The 25,993-nt window shown below is 45.9% G+C and overlaps 1 protein-coding gene across 2 annotated transcripts in view; it reads right to left on the bottom strand.

Annotated features, from left to right (window-relative positions):
- The window catches only part of SLC51B (SLC51 subunit beta), a 64,629-nt gene extending 47,113 nt beyond the window's left edge, over positions 1-17,516 (bottom strand). The window contains exon 1 of one of the 2 annotated variants that reach the window (XM_085644575.1): positions 17,061-17,516. The gene's annotated coding sequence lies outside the window, so the exon portion shown is untranslated. The remainder of the gene's footprint in view (positions 1-17,060) is intronic. The other variant, XM_085644576.1, reaches the window with a different exon arrangement.
- Between the last annotated feature and the right edge of the window lie 8,477 nt (positions 17,517-25,993).

Genomic DNA, 25,993 nt, shown 5'->3' on the forward strand with positions numbered 1-25,993 from the left:
AAGACTTCCGTCTTACTGGAGTTCAGTTTCAGACAATTAGTGGCCATCCAGTCCCCAACCTGGCAGAGACAGATCTGGAACTGTGCTGCTGTGTCTGCTGGAGAACCGGTCACTAAAACCACAATCTGGGTGTCATCCGCATAAGAGATAGAAGAGAAACTAACCCAATTGGCATCTCTGGCCACAGGTCAGCCCCTGGTAAATGGTACCACAGGTACCCAGGGCACTGTGACCAGGAAAGACCTCTAAGGGCTGCAGCACTTATTGTGCCACCCGTAGAAGCCCTGTACCCTGACACACACTGCCTTTGCAGGCTGCGTGTCTTGGTGCAGAACAAAGTGAAGAGTCGACATGGCACACATCCCTGTGTGCCATGCCCACAAATCACTGCCCTAGTATACATCATTCACCCCTCTAGCTGGGTTCCCTATGCCAGTGGTGAGGGTACAGGTGCATGAGCCCTGTACCCCTACAGTGCCCAAGTCTATTCATGGGCACTGTAAGTGCAGTGCTGCCATTAAGAGTATATGGTGCTGGGAGTTTGTCATTACGAACTCCACAGCACCATAATGGCTACACTGAAGACTGGGAAGTTTGGTATCAAACTTCTCAGCACATTAAACCCACACTGATGCCAGTGTGGGATTTAACGTAAAATGCACAACAGAGGGCATCATAGAGATGCCCCTGAAACTCGACCAACTCCTAGTGACCTGACTGAGTGGCTGCTTAGGCTGCCACCACCAGACATGTTTCTGGACCCCTGGGTCGACAGCTTGCTGCTCTCGGGGACCTGAAACACTGCACATCCTGGGACGAGGTGCCAAGCCTCCTCCCCCAGGATGGGCAGGGTTCACAAAGGAAAAGCTTCAAAGGCATACCGCCTTTGTGAGCCTCTCCAGACCATTTGCTGCTTTCAGCAACTGGTCCCCACTGGTTCTACCCCCCACTTTGGGCAGGAGTACCGGCGGGAAAAACAAGTGAGGAAAAGAGGTGATCCCACCTCTGCCAACCGCACCCCTCAGGTGGGGGAGGAGAGGTGAAGCACAACCTCGAGTCCCCGCCATCTTGAGGATGGAGGGACTCAGCCAACCAGGGACAGGCTCCTGCCCCCCACCCACTGGTGAGTGGCAGAATAGGGGTGTACCCACCCCAGGGAAGGGACCCATTGGTCCCTGCCCTTTACCTACCTGTAACGCCCCTAAATTTAGTATTTAGGGGACACCCTTAACCTTCCTTTCTGAGATCCAGCCTACCTACAAGAAGAAAAGAAGAAGAAGGGCGAAGAGCCGTGCAGAGCTAACAAGCGGACGATGCCCACTAACTTGGCCACAGCCCTACAGGCCTGTCTCCCCTCGAACCTGCTCCTGCGAAATCCCGGCGTGTCCAGCAGCCAGCAACCTCACAAACCCCGGAGGACCTGCCTGCCTTCACTTTCCAGCCTGTTTCTACCATGAACACCGGACGTGTTTAAACTGCAGCTTCTGGTGCCAGCCAGAGATCACAAATCCAGCCCACTCTGCACCCGCCGAACACGGCCCGAGCTCGAGTGGAAAAACACCACGAGGAGGTCCCCCCGGCGATCCTGACCCAAGATCCGGCGACCTGTGACCTGCCTCAGCCTCAATCCAGAAGACCCCCCCCTTTCGCGACCAGAGCGGGTAAGAAAATCTGACCTCAAAAGGCACCCCTGCACCCGACGCCCCACGGCCTTGTGTGCCCAAACCAACGGTGTCTAACCAACCCATGACATCCCAACTTACCCCTCAAAGTGGTGGTCGCATCCAGAAGATCCTCGTCCCCGAGCCTGCAGTGTTTCTTTGTCCGGGAGGTTCCCCATTGAAAACAACAGGGCACCCGACCTCAAAACAGCACTCTGCACCCGGCCTCCCTAGTGCCGCTGAGGGTGCACCTTTGGTGCTACTTTGGTCCCCAACTTGCCCTGAGCTTAACCCTAGGAGCTTTGCTCCCACAACCCAGTGGCCTGCTTGCCAGCAGCCACCAACCGGAGGCCCCCTATCCCCCATTGGATAACATTGGGCCTCAACACTCTGCACCCGGCCGCCCTAGTGCCGCTGAGGGTGCAACAACAGTGCATCACTGACCTTGGGAGACCCCTGAGTCTAACCCCAGAACCTTAACTCCCACAGCTGATTACTTACCTGAGAACCGTTAACCTGTTTTCCCTCCGTAGGATAACATTGACACTTTTTCTCTAAAAAGTTTCTAAGTGTGGAGCTTTGAAAGCTGAAAATATTCTTTAAAAATCATGAGAATAACCAAAACGTAATTACTTACCTGTTTCTATGAAATGTCCCAGTGCTGAATCTAGGTATCCAGCACTGAGTTAGAAAAGTGACGTAAAAAGTAACTTACCTGCAATTTACTGAAAAAGCCTATTCATTTCAATGTACAGTATTTGCTAAGGGTTGCATACTACTGCTCCCCTGTAAATCAAACAAAGTACAATTTCTATTGCATTTTCAAACTGTTCTAAATCCGGTAACTTATTACTGAAAAGTATTTAATGCTTACCTGTACCAGGCTTGCTTGGTTCTAAAAATAAACAACAGTATATTTTTATACAAACACAATTGGCCTAGAGTTCAGTTCTTGAGAGTGTGAATTCATTTGCTGACTGAGTGGGTACATCAAATGCTTAACACTGTCCTCTGATACTGCCTTACTGCTCGACCAAGCTACCACTATTGGAGAGAAGGATCTATCTAACTTTAACAGCTGCCTACCTCTGGGGACACTTGGACTCTATACACACTATACCTTATTTTGGTGTAGTATATATAGAGCCAGTTTCTTACAAAGCAGCACAAGTGCTGCATTGCCTCCTGCATCAACTGTTTGCCTAATCAGTTTGGATGCTGAAATAAGAGCCAATTCAGTACTGTGTTGCCTTCTAAAACCAAACTGAGAAGGGTCCAGAAAGGCATGCTTTTCAATATAGTCAGATAAGGCGCTATTCATGGCTTTTTCCACCACTTTTGCGGGCAGGGGGAGTCTGGAGATAGGGCGATAGTTATTTGGATTTGCCCCATTCAGGTTTACTTTCTTTATAAGGGGGAGAACAGATGGCAACTTCCAATTAGTGGGAAATATCCCAGAAAAAAAACATTTGATTAAAAATAGAGGACAGATGTGAAGCAAATACTTCTGGCAAAAGATAGAAAATTTTAGGGGGACAAGAATCTAATAGTGTTGGACCTGTCAGCCCTAGGGTGGTCTCCCCCTCTATTTTTGATCGTGCCTCATTTTTTCCACCCTCATTTTTATGTTGGACTTGGTCTCCGGGCGCCTTTTCATTGCCAATCAGTGTTAAGGTGCAGGTGCTCCCTTCTCCCAAGATGGCTGCCACAGGCCCCTGCTACTGCAGAGTGGTCTTCATTAGTAGCACCCTAGCTGCCAGGAGCTGGCTGGGACCCCACAACAATGTTGCGACACCAGCCCGCCTTTTTTGTCCCATAGGAAGAATGGGGAAGCTCCTGGAATGTGCTGGAACCTTCTAGAAGGGAGGTGTGGTTTTTACTTTTGCCGCCTTGGACAGAGGTCACCTGACCTAGGGATACTTAACAGAGGGAGGGAACTTTTTCTAGCCATTTGGCCAGTGGGGTAAAGCAGAGCTGGAGAATCCACGCAGGAGTTTTAAGCGGTAGGGCCTAGCCAGGGACTTATGCCTCTGAGAGTGACAGGATTTAGGTGCTGCCTCTTAAGTGAGTGAGGGATCCTGTAAAGCCCACTGATCTTGCCCAGCAGTAGGAGGACCCAGGGAACCTCTGCCCAGCCTGACTAGGAAGGACCTAGTCGCCAACTCAATCCCTACCCCCCAGGAACAGAACCCCCCAAGGGCGCCAGAGACATCTGCGCCATCAGGACTGAATGCTGAAACCTCATGTCAGGAACGCATGCTGAAACTGAATGCTGAAACCTCATGTCCTGACTGCATGCTGAAACTGAAGGCTGAAACCTCATGTCCTGACTGCATGCTGAAACTGAATGCTGAGACTTCATGTCAAACCTGAACACTGAAACTTTATGCCAAAGCTGATTGCGGAACTGCTGGGGATCAACTAGGTACTAGCGCTGAGACCCCTGCGCTCCCTGACCTGGCCTGAGATCCCCTGCATCAATCCCCGTTGAGCGTGGAACACTCCCGCTTAATTTGATCCCCCCCCCCCCCCCCCTTGGCGCGGGGACCAGAGCGCGCTCACCGCCGCGGCCCGGAAGCCTGAAGTGTGCCCCTCATCGAGTCGAGGCCCGCGGAGAAGCCCGGGGCCCCGTCGCTGCTGCTGGCGGAGGTGTGTGAGGCCGTAGCCTGCCCCCGTCGCGGAAGGACTGACTGCGGAGTCCGGAGCTGGGTCAGACGCCTCCAGACGTCAAGATCAAGGTAAGCCCGGGAGGCTTGGGACGGACCTGGTGCGCCCCCTACAGACCAGGAGCAGCACCGCACCCTGAGACCCTGGTTCCCCTCCGTGGGAGTTCCCCCCGTTCACCCAAGACTTTGACACCCCTCCGAGGGATTGCCCCCTTCATCCAAGACTGTCGCGTAGCAGTGAACCGCCTACTTGAGGCTTGCTTATTACGAGTAGCGTTGTGCCCCACGAACTGCACAGAAGTTCTTGAGGCTCGCTTAATACGAGTAGCGTTGTGCCCCACGAACTGCACAGAAGTACTTGAGGCTTGCTTATCGCGAGTAGCGTTGTGCCCCACGAACCGCACAGAAGTGCCGGATGCTTGCCTATTACGAGTGGCGCTGTGTTTGTAGGCTCTGCTCAGAAGTGCTTCATGCTGGCTTATTACGAGTAGCGCTATGTTTGCAGGCTCTGCTCCGAAGTGTTCAATGCTAGTTATTACGAGTAGCGCTATGTTCGCAGGCTCTGCTCCGAGGTGTTCAATGCTTAGTTATTACGAGTAGCGCTATATTCATAGGCTCTGCTCACAAGGATTCAAGGCTTAATTAGTACGAGTAACGCTATGTTCATAGGCTCTACTCAGAAGTGTTCAAGGCTTAATTATCACGAGTAGCGCTGTGTTCTTAAGCTCTGTTCAAAGGTGTACAAGGCCTGGTTGGTGCGTGTAGCGCGGTAATCGCCCACTGAGGCGCTAAAGGTACCAGGGGTGGCGGTAAGCCCGCGCAGGCTGCCCGGAGTCCCTACTAGACCCCAGGTGTGGCGCTACAATTCCCAGTCCGTACAGCGGATGTTAAGGTATACGAGTGTGGCCTAGGGCCTCTGAGGGAATTGCTGGGGAAATAGCCCTGAGGTCACCAGGTACTGCCTACAGCACCGTTATGTATGAGTGGTGCAACAGATGCTAACCTATGTAATGAACTGCATTTACATCTAATGAACTGCGTTTACATCTAATGAACTGCATTTACATCTAATTAATTGCATTTACATATAATGAACTGTATTGACGTATAACTGCGTAGATAAACTTGAGTGGTTTACATAAACCCTACAGTGTGGCGTCCCTTATTGTGTGCGATCCCTGCTTCAGAGGGGGTGTGTGTTGTATGGTCGCTTTAAACAAAAGCCTTTGGATGCCCATCCGCTCGAGTCACGTTACCCCCTTAGGGCTTGGTGAACCCCGGTCTTACAAATAGGGAGCCAGATTTGGAGGACAGCAGGAGTTTAACAACCTCCTCCATAGTTAATGAAGGAAAGGAAGATAGTTCAGGAGGGTAGCTAGGGTCAGAGGTGGCCGAGGAAATTTCCCTTTCCACCCCGGAGATGGCTGAAGTCCCTGGAGATGGTGATGCCCCTTGAAAAGGGCATCGGGAAAAACTGCTGTAGACTGCATTGGCTTTGTTTTCAAAGAACGTGGCCAGGGAATTGCAGAAGGTCTGATTTATTGGTGAATCAGTTACCGCTGGACTTTTAGCCAATTTTTTCACAGTAGAAAAAAGGTCCCTCGAGAAATTTTTAGCAGTTATTATAGCTGTGGTAAAGTAACAGGTTTTCGCCTTATACACAGATTTTTTATAATCAAGCAACACTTGTTTGTATACCTTCTTTATTAATTTCATAAGAAGATCTCCACTTCCTTCCCAGGCGTCAACACTTTTGTTTTTGCAATCTAAGATGTTAAAAATACCAAGGTTCCGTATGTCTTGCCCTATGGCTAATGATGGATTTGACCGGTAGCACCTGGTCAATAGAACTCCTAAGCCAATCCTGGATTCTCTAAAAAATTAGGTGGATTCTGGGACAGGGAACTTTCAAGAGCATCAATTGCAATCTTGTTCCAAGGCCAAACCTCTTTCACCCGATTGTATTTCGATTTCTCCCCTGAGGGTTTAGGACGGATATTGAGAACATAACCACTTTGTGATCTGACTATACGAGCGGTAACGATGGAAGACAATGCAAGGATTTATTGTTTGTAAATAGTCCATCAAGCAGTTGTCCCCCTGAGGGCGTGCCCCATGTCACCTGCTGAGTGAGGCCTAAGCTGTTTGTGATGTCAATAAAACATACTGCATCTCTGTCTGAAGGATCCTCAAGGTGAAGATTAAAATCACCCAAAAGTGTAAAGTCTGACGCCTGGGATATTATATCCAGGGAGCTGTCTATTGAGTTCAGAAACTCTGCCCGGGGACCAGGTGGTCGATAGCATAAAATGCAGCTAAAAGTATAGTGGTTGTCTAGTGGAATTTTAACCATTAAAGATTCCAGCATTGGCCCACTATTGTGTAGGTTAAAAGTCCCTTTCCACATACTTCTAAATATAATGGCTAGCCCTCCGCCCCTTTTTCCCATCCGGTCTTGTCTGAACATTGTAAACCCGGGAGGGACCGCCATTGCTAGGTCTTGGTCTGAGGAGGCTTCTTCCCAAGTTACCGTAATGAAGGCTAGATCTACAGCATGTGCCTCCATAACATAGCAAACTCAGTTGCATGTTTACAAAGAGAGTGTGAATTTATTAGAGTACCTAGTACTGTCCTTGACCCACCCGACTCAGTCGGGTCTTGTTTGACATTATATGATGTCAGTTGTGATTTAAGCGGGCAAATAAGAAAGCTACAATCAGTGCATTGAAAGGGTTCCTCAGATGAAGACATACTACAGCAGACCTTTCGACAACACCTACCGGTTATGTTTAGATCCAGTAATTGATTCCTGGAATAGATCAGCCAGGGGCAGAGTGGGGGCTATAACCGGCAGCATCCCTAGCACTAGGCACGGGCCATTCGCGGATGGACGCAGACGGGCTTGCCTTTGGTGCGCCGGTGGCGGGCCCGCTGCGCGGCCGCTTGACGTCCGTGTTTTTATCTCCCCCCCGGATCTGCATCTCGAGCGGAGCTCTGCCCCTGAGCCTTCCTGGTACAACAGAAGTGCTACAGCGAAAGTGGTCCCCGTTACCAGCCCAGAGAGGTGCAAGTTCTACTGCCGAAAGTAACAGATCATTCAAAAGTAAAAAAAAATATACGATTTGTTAAAATCTGTTTTTAAAAAAACCACAGTTCAGATTCGATTACAATTACAATGAATACAATGCAAAGTTAAAATACTAAAAGAAAAGGGGAAAGACGTTCCTCTAAGCGAAGAGCTCAAAATATAGTGTCCTGTAACATCATCAAGTGCAAGCTAGCCCCTCTTTAACTCTAACCTTTATTAAACCATGGAATTAAGTATGGGTAAGGAAAGTGGAATATTTCTACATTGGTGCGCCTATCAAAATTTATGATAGTTTTCAGGTATTTGAAAGGAGTGAAGTGGCCTGGTTTCACTTTGCCCTTATGTAGTTATGCCATAAATTTAATTCTCCAAAAGGAGAGGACCGTGTGCGAACAACTACCGGGATAAGAACGTTATTTTCCCCACTGCGACGAGATATCAAATTGGGAGTTTGGTATAAAATATTACATGGTGAGTCAGTGGAGTCAAATGCAAATTGGAGAATCAGATGGATGTTAAGCATCAAGATGAACAATGGTGTTAAATTAGTAGACTTATGTATTCTCCATTAAGCAGGTAATTGTCATCAAATGATGTTCTTCAACAGATGCATATTGACAGTAAGTATGCATAGATTTTTTGTACCTAACTCCAGATACATGTACTTTGTTGATATTTGTATCTTCATTGTACATAGATGTACAGTTAACAGTAGTAAAGCTATATCACCCTATATTCACTTACTTTGACATTTTTTCCCTCAATATTTTTTCTACAGTATTAGTGTGCCATGATCTTCTTGTATTCCATATTTCAAGGTACAGAATCTTTCTTCCCCATTTCATAAGTAAGCAACTTGGCATTTGGAAACATGCTTTGAGATTAAATAGACCTAAAAAAAGTTCTGACAATCAATATTTTACTTTATTAGTAACAAAATAAGGTACACACTTTATCCTCCCCTGAAGACAGTATATTTAAAACTTTAAGATCAAGTAATCCACCGACCTTACAAGATAGCATTTTAGTTTTCATCCTAATGCTAATCTCCCAGTCAATTATAACTATTAACTGGAAATCCTCTATCAGTCCCACATCCATCGAATGGCAATGGCATATGAAAACGTTGAAGGCTAGTCAGTGGCAATATTGGTAACAAGCTCACAGTAATAAAATTGAAACATGCCACTTTGCTGGGGGAATTTGGAATTAGTATGGAACAATACCTAAATGGCAAAGTCTATTGTATGGGCTTGGTCACCTTTGATTTATGTACTCAAGGGGCAAAGTTTTTTAGGAAACTGTTCTAATGAGCTGCTTTTTTTAAATTCTGATAACGTGAAATATTTGTTTTATTTTATAACTTATAACATTTTGTAATGTTTTCTATTTTGTACAAATACATTGCATACCTTTTTGTAAACTCTACTCTACTGCAGGGGGCACCACCTGCAGAATGACACAGCATCCAGGATGCATGTGTGTACCATACAAATCAAGCTAATATCTGTTGGAAAGTGCCACTTTTTGCATGGTTACCTCCCACTTTTTGCCTGACACTTGATGCACTTTGACTTGGTGTGCCCTAGGTCCCTGCCAATGAGGTTCACAGGACTTGTGTTCTTTCCCAAAGCTGTACCTTTGTGTTCTTTCCCAAAGCTGTACCTTTGTACCCACAATTGGCACATCTCTGGCCACAGGTAAGCTTCTTCTAAAAGGTACCATTGGTACCAAGGGCACTGTGACTATGGATGGCCTCTAAGGCCTGCAGCACCTGTTGTGCCACCCTTAGTGGCCCTGTACCTTACCACCCACACACTGTCATTGCAGGCGGTGTGTTTTGGTGCAGAGTAAAGTGTAGAGTCGACATGGCACACTCTTCATCCACTGCCTCTGGCCTAGGTAAGCCAGCCCTCTAGCAGGGTGCACTAGACAACAGGTGAGGGTACAGTTGCATGAGCACTGTAGCCCTACAGTGTCTACGTTCATTCTTAGACATTGTAAGTGCAGTAAAGCCATAAAGAGTATATGGTCTGGTACTTGGTCATTATGAACTGCACAGCTTCATAATGGCTTTACTGAAAACTGGGAAATTTAGTAGCAAACTTCTCAGCACATTAAACCCACACTGATACCAGGATTGGATTTAATGTAAAATGCGCTCAGAGGGCATCTTAGAGATGCCCCCTGAAAAATGACCAGCCCTGGTGTTCCTGAATGGCTCTCCTGCCATTTGCCAACACCAGACAGGTTTCTGGACCCCTGGATAGAGAATCTCCACTCTCTGAGTCCAGAAACAAAGCACATCCTGGGCAGAGTTGTCATGCCTCCTCCCCCAGGATGGGCTGGGCCCACAAAGGGGAAGCTTCAATAGCTTGCCACCTTTGTAAGCTGTCCCTGCCTTTTGCTGCCCCCAGCAACTGGCTACCCCGGTTCTGACCCCCCACTTTGGGAAGGAGAATCAGCGGGGAAACCGAGTTAGGAGGAGAGGTGTGCCCACCTTTGCGAATCCCACCCCTCAGGTGGGGGATGCGAGGTGAAGAACACATCTCGGTCACCTCCATCTTGAAGATGAGGGGACGCAACCAATTGGGAAGAGGCTCATGTCCCCCTCCCACTGGAAGGTAGCATAAAAAGCGCGACCCAGAATCTTGCCCACTCAGATTCGAGGAAGAAAGAAGAAGCACCGAAGAGCCGATCTGACCCAGGAAGAAGAGGACACCAATTGCTTAGGACCCAGCCCTACCGGCCTGTCCTGACTCCAACCTGACTACAACAGAAACCCCGGCATGTCCAGCAGCCCCCAGAATCTGGAGGACTTGCCCTGTACTCACCTTACAGACTCTGTCTTCTCTGAGCACCGGATTTGCTCAACAAAGATTCCAAACACAGAACCCGGATCCAAGCTTCTGCACCAGACGCCCAAAGCCTAGGTTTGAGCGGCCCGGCACCACAAGGAGGTCTCCCGAGCGGTCTTGACCTGGGATCTGCCTCAAGCTGACACCTGCAGTCTCAACCTGAAGGGTCCCCCCAACCGCGAATGGAGCTGGTAAGAAAACCAGATGCCAAAATGACACCCCTACACCCGATGCCCCATGGCCTTGGGTGACCCAACCGGGGTGTCCAGGCATCCCCCAAGAACTTAAGTTACCTCTCCAGCTGGTGGTCACCTCCATGAAGCCTCCCTGCCCAGCCTGCAGCCCTTTCTACAAACCGGTGATCTCCACTGAAACCCACAGGGTCCCCGACATCTTCTTGGCACTCTGCATCCGGCCGCCTCTGTGCTCCTGTTGGTGCAGCTCCTGTGCTGATTCTTGGCCCCTGCAGTGCGGATATTAACCCCAGGAGCTCTTCTCCCACAACCGAGTGGCCTACTCGTAAGCAGCCCCTGACCAAAGGTACCCTTAGCCCCGCTGGCTAACATTGGGCCCCCGCACTCTGCACCCAGAAGCTCCAGGGCCGCTGGTGGCGCAATTCGAGTGACTAACTGGACCTTGGGGAACCCTGGTCCTAACTCCCAAAAGCAAGTAATTTGCTTACCTGTGTACCGTTAACACTCTTTTTCCCCATAGGAACCAATGTTACCAGTTTTTGTTCCTAAAAATCAGTGTTGACCTGTGTTTTGTATGGAAGAAAAATAACTGTATTTTACACCTGAAAAAGTCTTACCTTTGTATTGTAAGATCCACGGTGTGATATCTAGGCATATCACCCCAAGTAGTCGGTGTAATCCAAAAGTAATACTAATGTAATCAAAAGTAATTTCCATGTAATTTAAACAGTTTTTTATAGCAAATACAAACCTGTAATGATTGTACATCCATTCCCAATTGCATTTGCTTGTAAAGCTTTACAATTGAAAGTATATTTTACCTACCTGTCCCAAGTCCTACTTGGATCTAGAAATAAAACATAAGTATATCTTTTTTATACTTACCCAATTTGTCTGGAGTCTGTGTGCAATCAGTCCTTGATTAAGTGAATACTAATAAATGCTTAACACACCCTCCTGATATGCCTAACTGCTCCACCACACTACCACAAAGAGAGCTGTTAGTGATTATCTAATTTAACCTCTGCAATACCTCTGGGGATCCCCGGACTCTGTGCACACTATACCTTACTTTGGTATAGTATATACAGAGCCTGCTTACTACAATAGCACAACAGAGTATGCCATTATTCCAGGCTAAGCACACTACACAAGTTCCCTAAATTGTTATGAAAATATTTCTTATAACTAATGCTAACAAAGCACCCTATTTAAAAGATTTCAGTGAGGAGAAAGTTTGTTTTTTTGGCTAGTTTTAATGGCCAGAAAATGTGGGCTTGCTGTTTCAGGGATTTTTTAAAAACGTGATTTACCATCGGATTCATAAAGAATATCCTTGTGATTCTGCACAGTGTCATCTAAAGGTCATCTTAATGTTTTTTGAGGCTCCGGGCACAGAAACATTTGGAGCCCCCTATTAGAACACTTATGGGGCTCACTAACAGTATTGTGGGATTTTGAGGTGGTAACAGCGAACGGTGCAGAATTTACCAGGTGTGGTGTTAGCACATCATCCCTAGTTGCACACTCTGGAATGCCATATTTTACCCACATTCTAAGTTGCAAAACACTTAATGAAGCATACTTCCTCCCAACCTCCCCAACCCCAAATGTGTTTTCATTATCCAGTGATAAAGTTGTTGCTCGCAGATGTCACCTCTAGTACTCATTAGTGACATTACTTCTATCACAGTGCCCACCAGAGCGTGGCTTATTTCTAGTTAACAATACATTTTCTAGATCTTGCATAGTTTTAATAACCAGATGGCACTCCTTCCAAACAAAAAAGAAAATGACATTTAAAAAGAAATATCTACATACCATTTGAGATTATCAAATAGGAATAGCAGTAGGACCAATGAGACGCAGATAGACAGAGGAGGAGACACTATCCAGAGGCCGGCTAAACTCTGGGGCCCTGAGCAATTGCACTCTTTGCTGCATAGGCTGTGACCCGGGATTCTATAGAAAACAAGCATTGGCAAAGCCAATAGGTGTCTCCTATGGGACATATTGGCTTTGCCAATGTTTTTTTGCAATGCTGTAGAGCATTCCCCAGCATGGATAAAGAAGAATAAAAAAAAAAAGCCTATGACGCGGCTGCCCACATCATTTATGTAGATGCGTGCACCGAGCAAATGCTCACCTACAAAATGACACAGGCAATATTTTTCTTTTTATTAGTGATCTGAGTTCGGTTGGTAAATAAAAAGAAAAAAACGTTTTAAAGTATTTTTTAAACATATGTGGGGGAAGCAACATGGGTAAGCAAAAGTAACACAGGGGTATGGGGTGGAAGCAACACAAAGGGCACTGGTTGTGGGTAGAGAAAAGCACGGTGTGAAGTGCACAGGCAAGAAAGCAACGTGCTTGCAGAATGCATCACAGAGGGGATGGGAGAAGCCCACAGGCAAGAGAGAGCAACACAGAACATGGTGGGGGAAAGACGCACACTGGGAGACAGCTGGCAAACACATGCACTCTCGTGCTTCAAACAAAAAAAATCAGTTCCTTAAAAGTGAGCAAAGAAAGGATACATGTAAATTGGAAATGCTCTAGGAAAGGGACATACACAAAACGCACAGGATAAGCCATCAAATAACAGTCAGGTAAATGAGAGTGGCGGTAAAGCCAACTAATAGTATGCAATGGGTGAGCTGCAAGCCCCTCCATGTACTTAGTAAGCTCACAATACATCTTTCGCAAGGCAGGCTCGATTTAATAATCCTTGTAAAATGTTCCCTATGATACAGTGACATTGATTAGATGAGATTCTTCCATCTGGAAATGAATGGTCCTAGTAGACTATAGAGTACCTCGAGGGCACTTGTCCTACAGTAATATGATGGTTTGAGAAAAGGTTCTAGAGGTCACCGCTTGAGAAGAACGCAAGTCAGTTCTATAACTTAAGGCTGTGTTTTTTACAGCAGAAAAAGATATTTGACGATCCACATAAAAGATGCTCTCGTCAGGGCTTCTGTTGTAGAGAAGAAAGATAAGATGGAAGTGGTCTGATCTAATATAATTGTGGTGGGTGGCGGTGGTGGGTGTCAGTAGTTGCCCTAAGAAAAGGAATTTAGCACCACACCACATTAAGTCAAGAAACAATTACCTGTAGCTAGAAAAGCTTTCCAAAACTCATGTGTTCTAATCAACCTCCCACATCTCCCCCAGAGACTCAGACAAACGTAAAAATGCAGATGAAAAATGTATTTGCAGTGTTCACTATACAGTCTTCCAAATCAATTAAATAATGAATTGATTCTCTAACGAGCTCCCTTCCCAGTATATTTTCAAACATGATACTTTTTTGGTAATGGCTGTAATAATATTGCTCTTTTACGCGGCACTTTAATGATAAAGATAGGGCCTTTGAGAAGGTAAGAGGGTTGTATCATAAAGGGAGGGTGTTACCTTAGAATCTGCCACCTGATTCCAAAATCTTGACTCTGTGACATCCTATATCCACTGGCCTGGGCTTGCAAAGGGGAAACAGCCATGGCCGTTTGCCTGAGGCCCCCTTCTTTTCAAGGCCCTGCTGAAAGGGCTCCATATCATTTTAGTGTTCGGAGTCCCACAAAATGTTATGACAAGCCTGTCCACTGGCACTATGCATGAATGACCCCACCTGCGGAACGTCATAAACAGCTCCTTCACATCAGCGACCTTCCCTGAGAACTGGAAACATGCAGAGATAAACGCCCTCCTGAAGAAACCCACAGCAGACCCCAAGGACCTCAAGAACTTCCGACCCATCTCTCTTCTCCCCTTCCCGGCTAAAGTCATCGAGAAGACCGTCAACAAACAGCTGACTGCTTTCCTCGAGGACAACAACTCGCTCGACCCTTCCTAGTCCGGATTCCGAGCCAACCACAGCACCGAGACCGCCCTCATCGCAGCCACAGACGACATCAGAACCCTGATAGACAACGGGGAAACAGCCACCCTCATCCTCCTGGACCTCTCAGCAGCCTTTGACACCGTATGCCACCGCACCCTAATACACCGCCTCAGCAACACTGGAATCCAAGGGAAGGCCCTGGAATGGATCACCTCGTTCCTCTCCGGAAGAACCCAAAGAGTCCGCCTCCCCCCCTTCCGGTCCGCGGCCACCGAGATCATCTGCGGCGTACCTCAAGGATCATCGCTCAGTCCAACACTCTTCAATATCTACATGAGCCCCCTCGCCACCATCGCACGAAAACACAACATCATCTCCTACGCCGATGACACCCAGCTGATACTCTCCCTCACCAAGGACCCAGCCACCGCCAAAACCAACTTCCAGGAAGGAATGAGAGAGGTAGCAGACTGGATGAAGCACAGCCGTCTCAAACTCAACTCAGACAAGACGGAAGTCCTCATCCTCGGGTAATCCCCATCTGCCTGGGACGACTCATGGTGGCCCTCGGCGCTGGGAACCGCACCAACACCCACGGACAACGCACGCAACCTGGGTTTCATCCTGGACTCCTCCCTCACGATGACCAAACAAGTCAACGCCGTCTCATCATCATGCTTCAACACCCTGCGAATGCTTCGAAAGATCTTCCGCTGGATCGCCACAGAAACCAGAAGAACAGTCACCCAGGCCCTCGTCACCAGCCGACTGGACTATTGAAACACCCTATACGCAGGAACCACCGCCAAACTTCGGACTCAGCTCCAGCGCATACAAAACGCCGCCGCACGACTCATCCTCGACATCCAGCGCCACAGCCACATATCCACCCACCTGAGAAACCTCCACTGGCTCCCCGTCAACAAAAGGATCACGTTCAGACTGCTCATCCACGCACACAAAGCGCTCCACAACATGGGCCCCGACTACCTCAACAGCCGACTCTTGTTCTACACCCCCACCCGCCAGCTTCGCTCCACCAGCCTCGCCCTCGCCATCGTCCCACGTATTTGCAGAACCACCTCCGGAGGAAGATCATTCTCGTACCTGGCAGCAAACACCTGGAACTCCCTCCCCACTCACCTACGACTGACCCAGGACCATCTCAGCTTCAGGAAGCACCTCAAGACCTGGCTTTTCGAGCTGCAGCAGCAGCACACCCATCCCCCCCCCCCTCCCCCTGGCGCCTTGGGACCCTCACAGGTGAGTAGCGCGCTCTATAAATGTGATTGATTTCTGACTCCTCTAATACCTACTGTTATGTTCTCATGGCATTGCTCGCCTAACTAAATTCCTCTTACTCCAATTATCTGACTCCACTCTCTAGCCATTCAGACTCCAATGAATCTGGACTCTTCTTGCCTACCTCCACTGTTTATCAATTCCTCTTACCCTTCGCTTTATTGACTTCACTCCCTTAAGGCCACTCTTTGGCTAGTCATCTGATGCTGCTTATTTGACTCCAGTGAGTTCATACTCCAGTGATAACTCACACCCCTTTTCTGGGCCACTGATTCCTGACCCCTCTAGTTCCTTACACATATAACTGCTGATTCCACTGCAACTTTTCCCATCTCACCTAAGTATTTTTTTTGCAGGTTTATATAGTGCAAACTCGACCTGGAGGTATTGGAGAGCTTTACATGAGCTCCAGTTACATTACACAAGGTCACATTTCTTTTTTGTTTTTTAGGCATGGGGAGATTAAGTGATTTGCCCAGAATCTCAGGATGTTGAGCAGACGCCGAGACTCAAACCCAGTTCCAAGGTTGGCATATCTGTGCATAATGCAACATTCTCTCACATTCCCCTGACCCCGGGCCTCTCTGCTGACTCTACTGCCTCTTGACTCCAATGATTCCTAACTTTTCTCTTCTGCCTCCATTTTTGACTCGCTTTACAAACTCCATCGACTACTGATTCTACTTCGCCTCTGCATCTTCTCTACATTCTTTGTGACTCCATTCACTTATGATTCCTCAATTCACAACTCCACCGATGCCTGGCTTCCCCGCTTCCTCACTTGAATTCTACTGAATCCTCTCACTTTTGACTTCACACTCCTCACTCCTTACTTCTGCCCCCAGACTCCTGTTTCCATTGTCATGACTCCATTAACTACAGGCTTTTCCCTTCTGACTAACATCTCCAGGTTCCGCTGATGTTAACTCCACTCCCCTGATTCCATTCTCCAGAAATCTTACCTGCCTGATTCCCCTCGTCTACCTCTTTTGACTCTACTTCTCTGAGCCCAGGCTCCTCTCTCCACTCCACTCTTTTGACTCCACTCTTCCCTGTCCCCACTGATTCCTGTCTACACACTTCCATGACTCTACCACCCAGCCTCCATTCTCCAGAAGTCACAGGTTCTTGGTTCCACTCTCCTGGCTCCAGCCTTCTGACCATGATTCCACAATCAGACTTTATTGTTTCCTACCTCCCTTGACTGTTTTTCTCTCCTGACTAAACTCTTCCCTGATTACGCTATACACACTCTCTATTAACTCCGTTGTTCTCCTCTTCTCGCTCTTCCTGCTTCCAATGTTCCATGACTCTCCATCTCCCCCCAACCACTCCTGTTCAGTGACTCTACCACCCTGACTCCAGGCCACTCTCTCTGTTTCCTAAAGGAGGTCTGTTGATGTTAGCGCGCCTGCCCTCATACTACACGAGAATTTGAAAATGAACTCACCCCAGGTACCCAGCAGAATGGAAGCGTCCGGGAGATGCAGGGGGTGATGGGAGCGGAGCCGCCGCCAGCCCTTCAGTGCCTCTCTCGCGAGTCCTCCCTGGTCACTGTCTGTTCATGTAAAGGCCGGATGTAGTTTTGGCCTCGGGAAGTCCTCGCCCTCCGAGGTCACTGGCCCAGAGCGCCCATCGATCCCTGCTGCAGCGCCATCCATGGGCCTCGGCTCCGCTTTGCTGGCGTCGAGGTGACTGAACCTTCCGTAGAGGAGCAGAGAGACTTTGACCTTTTGCAAGAAGCACTGACATACTTGTGGTTGACAAGGTGCCAGATCTCACGAGGAAGAGGGTTTCCCGGATTATATATGCTCGTAATTAAGGTGATAAAAACTTAGCGAGCCGAGACTTCAGAGGGCGTGGGAGTGCCGCGTGTTGGTGTCCAGCCTCGTAGCCTTGAAGCCTCTGGCGCCACCCCAGGGCACACGCCTAGACTGCTTGTGGAGGCGGGAAAATCACGTTATCTTGCATGGGAAAGTTGTGATTTTCAACGTCCTCCGCGCCAATGCAAGTTTAACAGTCAGGGGTGGACTATAAGGGGGGTACGGCCCCGGAAGTTAATATTGAGCCAGTTCCAAGGGCAGGGCCCCAGCAAATCTTACTTTTATTTATCCCGAACCTTACTGTGTTAGGCGCCGGGGCAGTGTGAAAACACTGAGGCAGATGCTGCATGGGGCAGCACTTAAGGAGCAATCAGCAGCGCACTGACACGGCAGGGGGCAGGTACACGTCAAAGGCTCACACCTATAATCTAACACCTTGATTCAAAACCCACCCAGGCCGCCGCCCATCAGCGCCAGAGCAGACACGCAGCACACCCGCCCACACGTTGTAAAAAGATCTAATATTTGGAAGCGGTATTTGTCACTCAACTCAAGCACAGTGTGGACAAAGTGTACATCTTTGCAAGCCATGTAAGAATGTTCGGTGTATCTGTCCGTAGTTAGAATAATAACCATTTATTTAGCACTTACTAATAATTGTTTACAACTACCCAAGTAAAATCATTTCAACCATCTTAGAATAAGGGCAGATTGATAAGGATAAAAAATAAAATGCGTTGAGCTACAACACCAGATTGTTCCTCGTGGCCTTCAAATAACACAAGGATCGCTGGAACAACAGCATTAACCAGCTGAGCTGTCTATCATAAAATACAAATATTTGACCTACATGTTACACTGAAATAAACATATTAACCATCTGTGCTGTTCTAAGATGCTTCTAACCTGTCTCCAGATAATTCGCCCATCTCTCCAGCTAGTGCATAAACCACTAGAGTTAACTTGCAATTGCTATAGCCAAACAATCACATGCAAAACATAGATCTCTGCAGCAGGTGCCTTAACCCCAACGTTTTAAGTCAGCAGGTCCTGCTGGTGTTAAGAGCTCACAAAGGAAAAAAACATTGGCGAACCCAATAGGTCTGACTTACGTATGGAGTAAAATATTTTTTAATGTGTGCTGCAATGTAAAAACAAAACAGGAACAGTTGCTTTCTGCATACAATGCATCTCTGAGATAATGAATTTAATGTGTAAAGATTCAGAGTACTTTTGGAATGATAAAATAGTCCCTCCTACATTGCAGTGTACAGCATTCCATTGGAAGTAAAATGATAAACAAAGGTGAGAGTAATACACTACTTCGTGCAGAGCCAAGCCCACTCTATCTATATTGAAAAGCCTATGAAAAAGATTTTACAGACAGTTGTTCAGTCAAGCCAGACCTAAAAAAAGAGGTATTGAGAGAAGACCCTAATAGGTTCTCTTTTTCGCTCCTCCAATGCTCTCTATTCCATGCTTAAAAATCTGGAAAATGATGCATATGTAAGTGGAATCGACCATTAAGGACGGCTGAAGGTGGGTCCAACATTTGTGGCAAAGTGCAAAAAGGCTTCAGTCAGTAATAAATCTATATGTTCTCTTTATTAATTAGTGATGATAAATGGACTTTGTTCTAGTGTTAACACCAGACGGACCATCACACAGGCCCTCATCATTAGCAGACTGGACTACGGAAACACTCTCTACATAGGAATCACCTCACACCCCCTGAAAAGACTTCAGACAATACCACACTTAGCGGCAAGATTCATACTCGACCTCCACAGAAGAACTCCCACCCCACCCCATCTCAAGAAACTTCACTGGCTCCTGATCCAGAAGAGATGCCAGTTCAAGATGCTGACCCACGCATACAGGGCCCTGCACAACGAAGGTACGGCATACTTCAACAAATGCCTGACCTTCCACCTACCGACCAGACACTTTCAATCAACTTCCCCCTCCCTCGGAGACACACCACACATCCACCGAACAACCAACGGGGATACTTCTTCTCGCACCTGGCGTCTAAGGCTTGGAACGGCCTCCCCTGCTCCTCAGGACCGCACCATTACACCAGCAATTCAGAAGAAAGCTAAGGACCTGATTGTTTGAATGACCTTACCTCCACGCAGCAGCCAATAGGTACAGCTCCAGTACCTAGAGACCCTAGGGGTGATTTTCTGCACTTCATACATGTATGATTGATTGATTGAGTGCAAAAGGTGATCTCTTGCAAAGTATTTAACTCCATTGTTGAACTGAAAACATCCCAGCTTGCTTCTGCAAATATATTATTTAACATAACATTTAGAGCGATTATTATATGCATCACGAAAACTCTAGCACCAGTGTTAATATTAACAAGCATTGGCATAGCCAATAGGTCTCGCCTTTGGGACCTTATAAGTATTTAGCTATGCAGCACAATATCCTTGGTGCAACAACATCAACTGTTGCATGGCTAAATACTTATAAGGTTTCAAAGGCGAGACTTATTGGCTATGCCAATGCTTGTTACCTCTGTGGGATTTCCAGTCTTGACAATTGGTACGGACTCTCCAAGCTTTAAAATGCTTAATTTACCCCACATTTCTCCAAAGGTTAATTGCCTGAAGCTAACCAAGCACTGTTTCGTGAAAGGTTGCGCTCCTGGAATGTAGGCCACTTTTTGGAGGTTGCCCAGGACTATTTTAGGTCTCAATCCGACCCTGTCCAAATGCCACGGTTTCTGATTCTTCTAATAATGATTGCAGATGATTTTTTAAGACTTCAGATTTAACTTTATTCACCCTTTGCCCCTATACCAAGTCTGTGACTGGGGCCCCGTTTAGCTATGTGTTGGTACAGCTAATTTACTGGTTTTGAGTCACTCACCCCCAGCTTACATCTCTTCAGGTGCACAGGGTATCTTTCGTTGCTTCGTTGTTAATTTTGAAGTACTGGAAGCACAATTAGTGCGAGTCAGACTTCAAAAACTGGGACCTGCATGCCAAGCGTTCCTGGAACCCAGAAACCTGTGGTATGAGCAGAAACTCAGAAACAAATGCACAGAGACTGGCAGGCAGGAAAAACGGTGACAAGCCTGAACCATCACGAGGGGAGCGAAAGCAGCCGCTTTACAACGGTACCTAGAGGTGGTACAGTGTTGCTGACAAAATTGCTTTTTTCCGTGCATTGGCAGTGTTTCAACTGGCAATATAATATTTTTGGAAATGCTAAAAATCCTTGCAACATTCCTGCACGAGGCTGCAAAAGGCACAGAGGTTCCAGAAAAGAATACGTACTCAGAAACACGCACGCCCGTGCTGGAACAGAGTCCGCTCTCTTCAGCCAGAGCTAAAGGACTGACTGCATTAGGGGAAGCCAGTGGGAATACTGGGAGAGGCAAGTGCGTAAGTTAACGCAGACCTCTGCGGTGCACCCATCCCCCAGGACGGCACAGTCAGCCAAACGCAAAGGAATATTTGTGAGCTTTGGGCCTGGGAAACTCTGGGGCCCCACGCTGCATTCGGTAAAGGCGCCGAATCTTTTAACGCTACGAAAAGAGGGGGTGGGGGACACCAGAGTGCCGTATATGCACTTTTTTACTGCACAAAAAGAAGTTTGGGCTGCTCTTGTACCAGAGAAACGTCTCGCAAGTCCGGGGTAAAAAGACCTGGGTGTAGGAGTATTAATTGCTTGAATCAGGGGAATATGTTACAGAATGGTAATTAGGACTTCCATCCCATATTGTGTACCTTTGTAACTGTATATATGTAATGTGTTAGCGTGTTTAGTGTATCATGTGTACCTTATGTAACTTACCTGGTTCTCTTGTAAAGCGCTCCGACACCTTTGGGTACAGTTCTTGCAATATAAAACTGCATTAAATAAATAACGAGAGGAGGGGGCGAGTGAAAGCGTTTTACTTGCGAGAGCGAGCAGTACCAGGAGCGATAATTGCTACCATATGGCATCGCGCGCTCCCGCAAGTGAATCTCCAGACGTGCACGCGTTGCCATTGAATTCAATGGAACGCGTGCACGTTTTTGGCTGGAAAGCCAAAGCGATTGCAAAAGGTCTTTTTGCCTAAGCAGCGCATGCGAGCTGCGTAGGCGAGATCTAAAAAGGGGGAAACTTGAAACAATCACTTAGAATGATATTGTTTAGGGCTACTGGAGTTAACTTAATATTTTTCCTAAGAAGTTGTAGGTATGGATCCAATTAATTTACAAAAAGTAGGGAGGACACAGGACACCCCTGCCTTGTTCCCCGAGTATAGTAAATATTAGACTTTTTCCCCAAGATGGTCACTCCGGCCCTTTGTTCTACATATAGGGCCTGAACTATATTTGCTATATTTGCTAGCCTTTTGCCAAACCCCATTTTATACATAAATTACCAAGAAAGACAATCTAAAGCTTTTTAACATCAAGCAAAGGCATATATCTTGCTCATGTAGGATTTGTGAGGCATCAAACATGGCAATTGCATTATTGATATGTATTGTAGTTTCACGGCCAGTACTAAAGTCATGTTGTTCTGGATTTACCAACTGCATGTCAATCTGGTCTATGCTTGTGACTAATAATCTGTGTCATTTGCTTACAAAGTGTATCTAATTGTATTTCAGCCATGTATAGTGTTTGATAAAGTGTTGAAATGTCAATCTGAGGAATTTCTTTTGACATTTCCAGGTGATTTTAATTATGCTGGTGGTATTATTGCATTGTTTTAATTTATATGCTAACCCCATATTTCAGTACCTGTCCGTTTCTGGACAATTATGCAGCAGCAACCTTTTTGCTTAGTTAGGTATCGGCCAGTCTTATACCTGCACTCAATCTGCTATCTATAGATTTTGGATTTGTTGCAATCTAACAGGCCAATTTAGAGTTTGGCACATGGGGTTTTACTCTTCCAGGATGACAGAGTAAACCACTCCATCACCCCAACGGAATCCCTGCATTGCAAATTCTGAGATGTCCTTCGGCCCAGAGGATATCTTTAACATTGGTAGGAATCGCAGGCACAGCGGTTCCTTTCAACTCATTGTAAGTTTGATGGAGCAGCACGGCAAGAATGCATTGTTTATTTTAAAACAAAAACCCAAAGTGGATTTTTGTTTTGGAAAATAAAAAAAACATTGCCCCCCTCGCCATGAGAGTTTTTTGACACAACGAGTAGGGTATTTGTCAGATTTCACTGCCCCTTACCACCATGTCTTAACTGCCGGTGACAGAGAGAGAGAACTGGCCATGTGTTCGGCCACTATAAATGAATGGGAAGACACAGGGCCAAATCTACGAGGCCCTTATTTCGTCGGGCCGTTTATGTCGGCGGAGGAGACAGAGTAGTCTCCTCTGTGTTATATCTTGCATACGTATTAAGCATCTCCCCTGTTGCTTTGGCTCTGCAGTGTGAATGTGCTTTGTAGAATGTTGGAGTGGTGGTGATGCAATGGAATGCTTGGGTGCCTGTGAGGTGAGGAGTGTCAGTTGGTGTATGGGCTGAGCAGCAGGGAGGCTGCTTCTGGTGAGGCTGTTCTATTGACCAATCCTTGGATGTACGAACATGCAACTAAGACTGAATACATTATCTAAGATTACACCTCGGCTACCTGACTTTTGTTACAACACTCTGTCTATGTAATGAAGGTCCACTCCTCTCTATATGACGTGGGCGGACCTTAAGTTTGTCGCACAGTATACTCCGTCGCTGTGCAACAGAGTACCTTTTCCCCAAACTCTAAATGGGGCCCTAAGTTCTTAGCAGAGGTAGACTGTAGTATTTCCTTTTTTTTTTTTAAAGTTTCTTTATTGAGTTTTTATGACATCAGGCAGTCAAGACAGAAATCAAGAAATACAAATAAATTAGCAAAAACATCACTTGCAGGAAGACACATCCCATAAAATCCATACATTAACAGTATTACATCAGTTCATAACCAGTTGAGAAGTGGGGTCCACAATTTCAACCCAATTGCTCTCCTTTTCTTGCCCTTAGTTTTATAAACAGCCATTTCCAGGTGATACACAGAAAGTAGTCTGGCTTGCCAATTACTAAAGACAGGTGGTTCAGTATCTAACCATTGTGTAGTAATGCAGCACCGAAAGATTGACATACATATAAATACAAATCTATCCTCCACATCTGTTCTTATACTATTACTACTAGTTTGTACCCCCAGAATCACCAATTCTGCAGTAATTTGTGTTGAAACCCCTAAGTGAATCGATAAAAAGTTCTCGATGTCTCTAATAAATTGGCTGAGTTTTGGGCACAAAAAAAACATATGTATAGTGTCTGCAGCTATTAAATCGCATCGATTACATTTATTCACTCTGACATGTGCCCATCTAGCAATTTTAGCCGGTGTATAATATAAGTCATAAATGGACATAAAGTGTTGACTTATTAGTGATCCATTATATAACGTTTTAATAGATATTTCGATGACTCTGTTCATATCAATTCCTTCTACATCAAGTTTCTTTTGCCATTTGTCTCCCACCATTGATAGGTCATCCTGATAGTTGGCAAGCATTAATTGATAGATAGTTCCAATTCTCGACCTTTTCCATAGTATTTCAATGATTTTGATTTTTTGAAGCAAAATTTGATTCTCAGAACATTTTCTATCCAAAAAACTGCGAATCTGTAAAAACTTAAAAAATTCTATCCGAGAAAGACCATATTTCTGTTGTAAAGACAAAAAAGAAGCCATGTGTTGACCATCAAATAAATCCCCCAATTGACTAATACCGGCCCGATACCATCTGTGCATGATTGGATCTTTGAATATATCCGGTAGCAGAGGGCAGTTAATTAAAGGTGTATAATAATTTAAGTTGGAGCTGAGACCTATTCTTTTCTTTATTTTTTTCCAAATCTCAAAGGCAGTTAATATAATTTTAAATTTGTTTTTTTTATAGTAACTCGGCTCGATAATACGAACTAAACATTGGCGTGCCTCCTGTCCTAATACCATCTCATATATAGATGGCCTAACTGACTCATCCAAATATGCTTCATTAACCAATAGGACACCCATATTCTGTAAAAAGATAGACCAAAAGTATAATTGAAAATTAGGAATTGCCAGGCCCCCTCTATCTCTTGATAAAGTACGTTTTTTTAAAGCTCTTCTAGATCTGTGATAGCTCCAGAGAAACCTGGACGACATTCTCTCAATTCGGTTAAATATAGATATAGAAAAAAGCAGAGGTATAGTTCGAAATAAATACAAAAACTTAGGAAAAATTTGCATTTTTAAAACATTGCTGCGGCCATATAACGACAAACGAAGGTTATCAAGCCTCTCCAGAGTTTTGTTGGCAGAGGCAATTACCGCATCAGTATTTAAACAGACGATTTTATCTAAGTCAGCAGATATTTTTATTCCCAAATATGTAGACTCTGCCTCAAAATGCATGTCTTGTGGCCGTCCAACTTCTGAGTGAAGAAGTTGAGTCTTGGCAACATTAAGCTTATATCCAGAGTATTGACCAAATTTTTCCGACGCTTCTATTATTTTAGGGAGGGCAGTCCTGATATCTGTTGTGACTATGGCAATGTCATCTGCATATGCAAACACCTTATAAGCTATGCCGTGTATCATAACCGGATTGATTCCAGCGTTATTATCCAAACTATTTAAAAAAGGCTCAATATACAAAGCAAACAACAAGGGCGATGTAGGGCAGCCCTGCCTTGTACCCCTCGTAATCATTATATTACCAGAGAACCGACCTGCAATACGCAGGGTTGCTTTTGGATTTTTATATAAAGCCTGAATAGCTATAATAAATTCAGCGGGAAAGCATTTCCAAATTAAAGTTGACCATAGAAACTTCCAGCAGACCCGGTCAAACGCTTTTTCAGCGTCCAACAGAACCACTGCAACCGAAGAGTTAGAGGCCTGTGCCCAGTCTAATATGGAGATAATTCTTTTAACGTGATCCGTTGTGTCACGCTGTAAAATAAATCCATGTTGTCTCTTTGATACCAACAGAGGCATAACATTATTTAATCTATTTGCTATAATTTTTAGAGTAGATTTTGCTATCCGCATTAAGAAGAGATATGGGTCTATAAGATCCCATATCTACTTCTGGTTTTCCTTTTTTTAAGAAAATTACTATAGTGGCCTCTGACCATGAATCCGGGGGTCTACCCAAGAAGGATTGTTGGAACACCTCCAGTAATTCGTTTTTCAACATATTTCTGAAAGTGCGATAAAACTCCAGAGGAATCTGATCCGGGCCCATTGCTTTGCCCAGAGCTAATGCTAAAATAGCTTCTTCAACTTCCTCCCACATTATTGGGGCCGATAAAAGTGTTTTCTGTAGTTCAGAAAATTCTGTTGTCAGAGCCCCCATCACATACTCCCTCCCATCACGATCATACGTCTCACTACCCGGGGCACTATAGAGCGATTGATAAAAATTCTGAAAAGCCTCCAAGACCCCCTCTCTTGTTTCTTGAATAACACCATCGGCATCCATAATTTTAGTAATATCATTATATGCCGCTTTTTGCCTTAATCTTTGAGCCAAGATTTTCCCAGTTTTCT

The sequence above is a fragment of the Triturus cristatus genome, chromosome 3_1 (assembly GCF_964204655.1).
Source record: "Triturus cristatus chromosome 3_1, aTriCri1.1, whole genome shotgun sequence".
Lineage (NCBI taxonomy): Eukaryota > Metazoa > Chordata > Amphibia > Caudata > Salamandridae > Triturus > Triturus cristatus.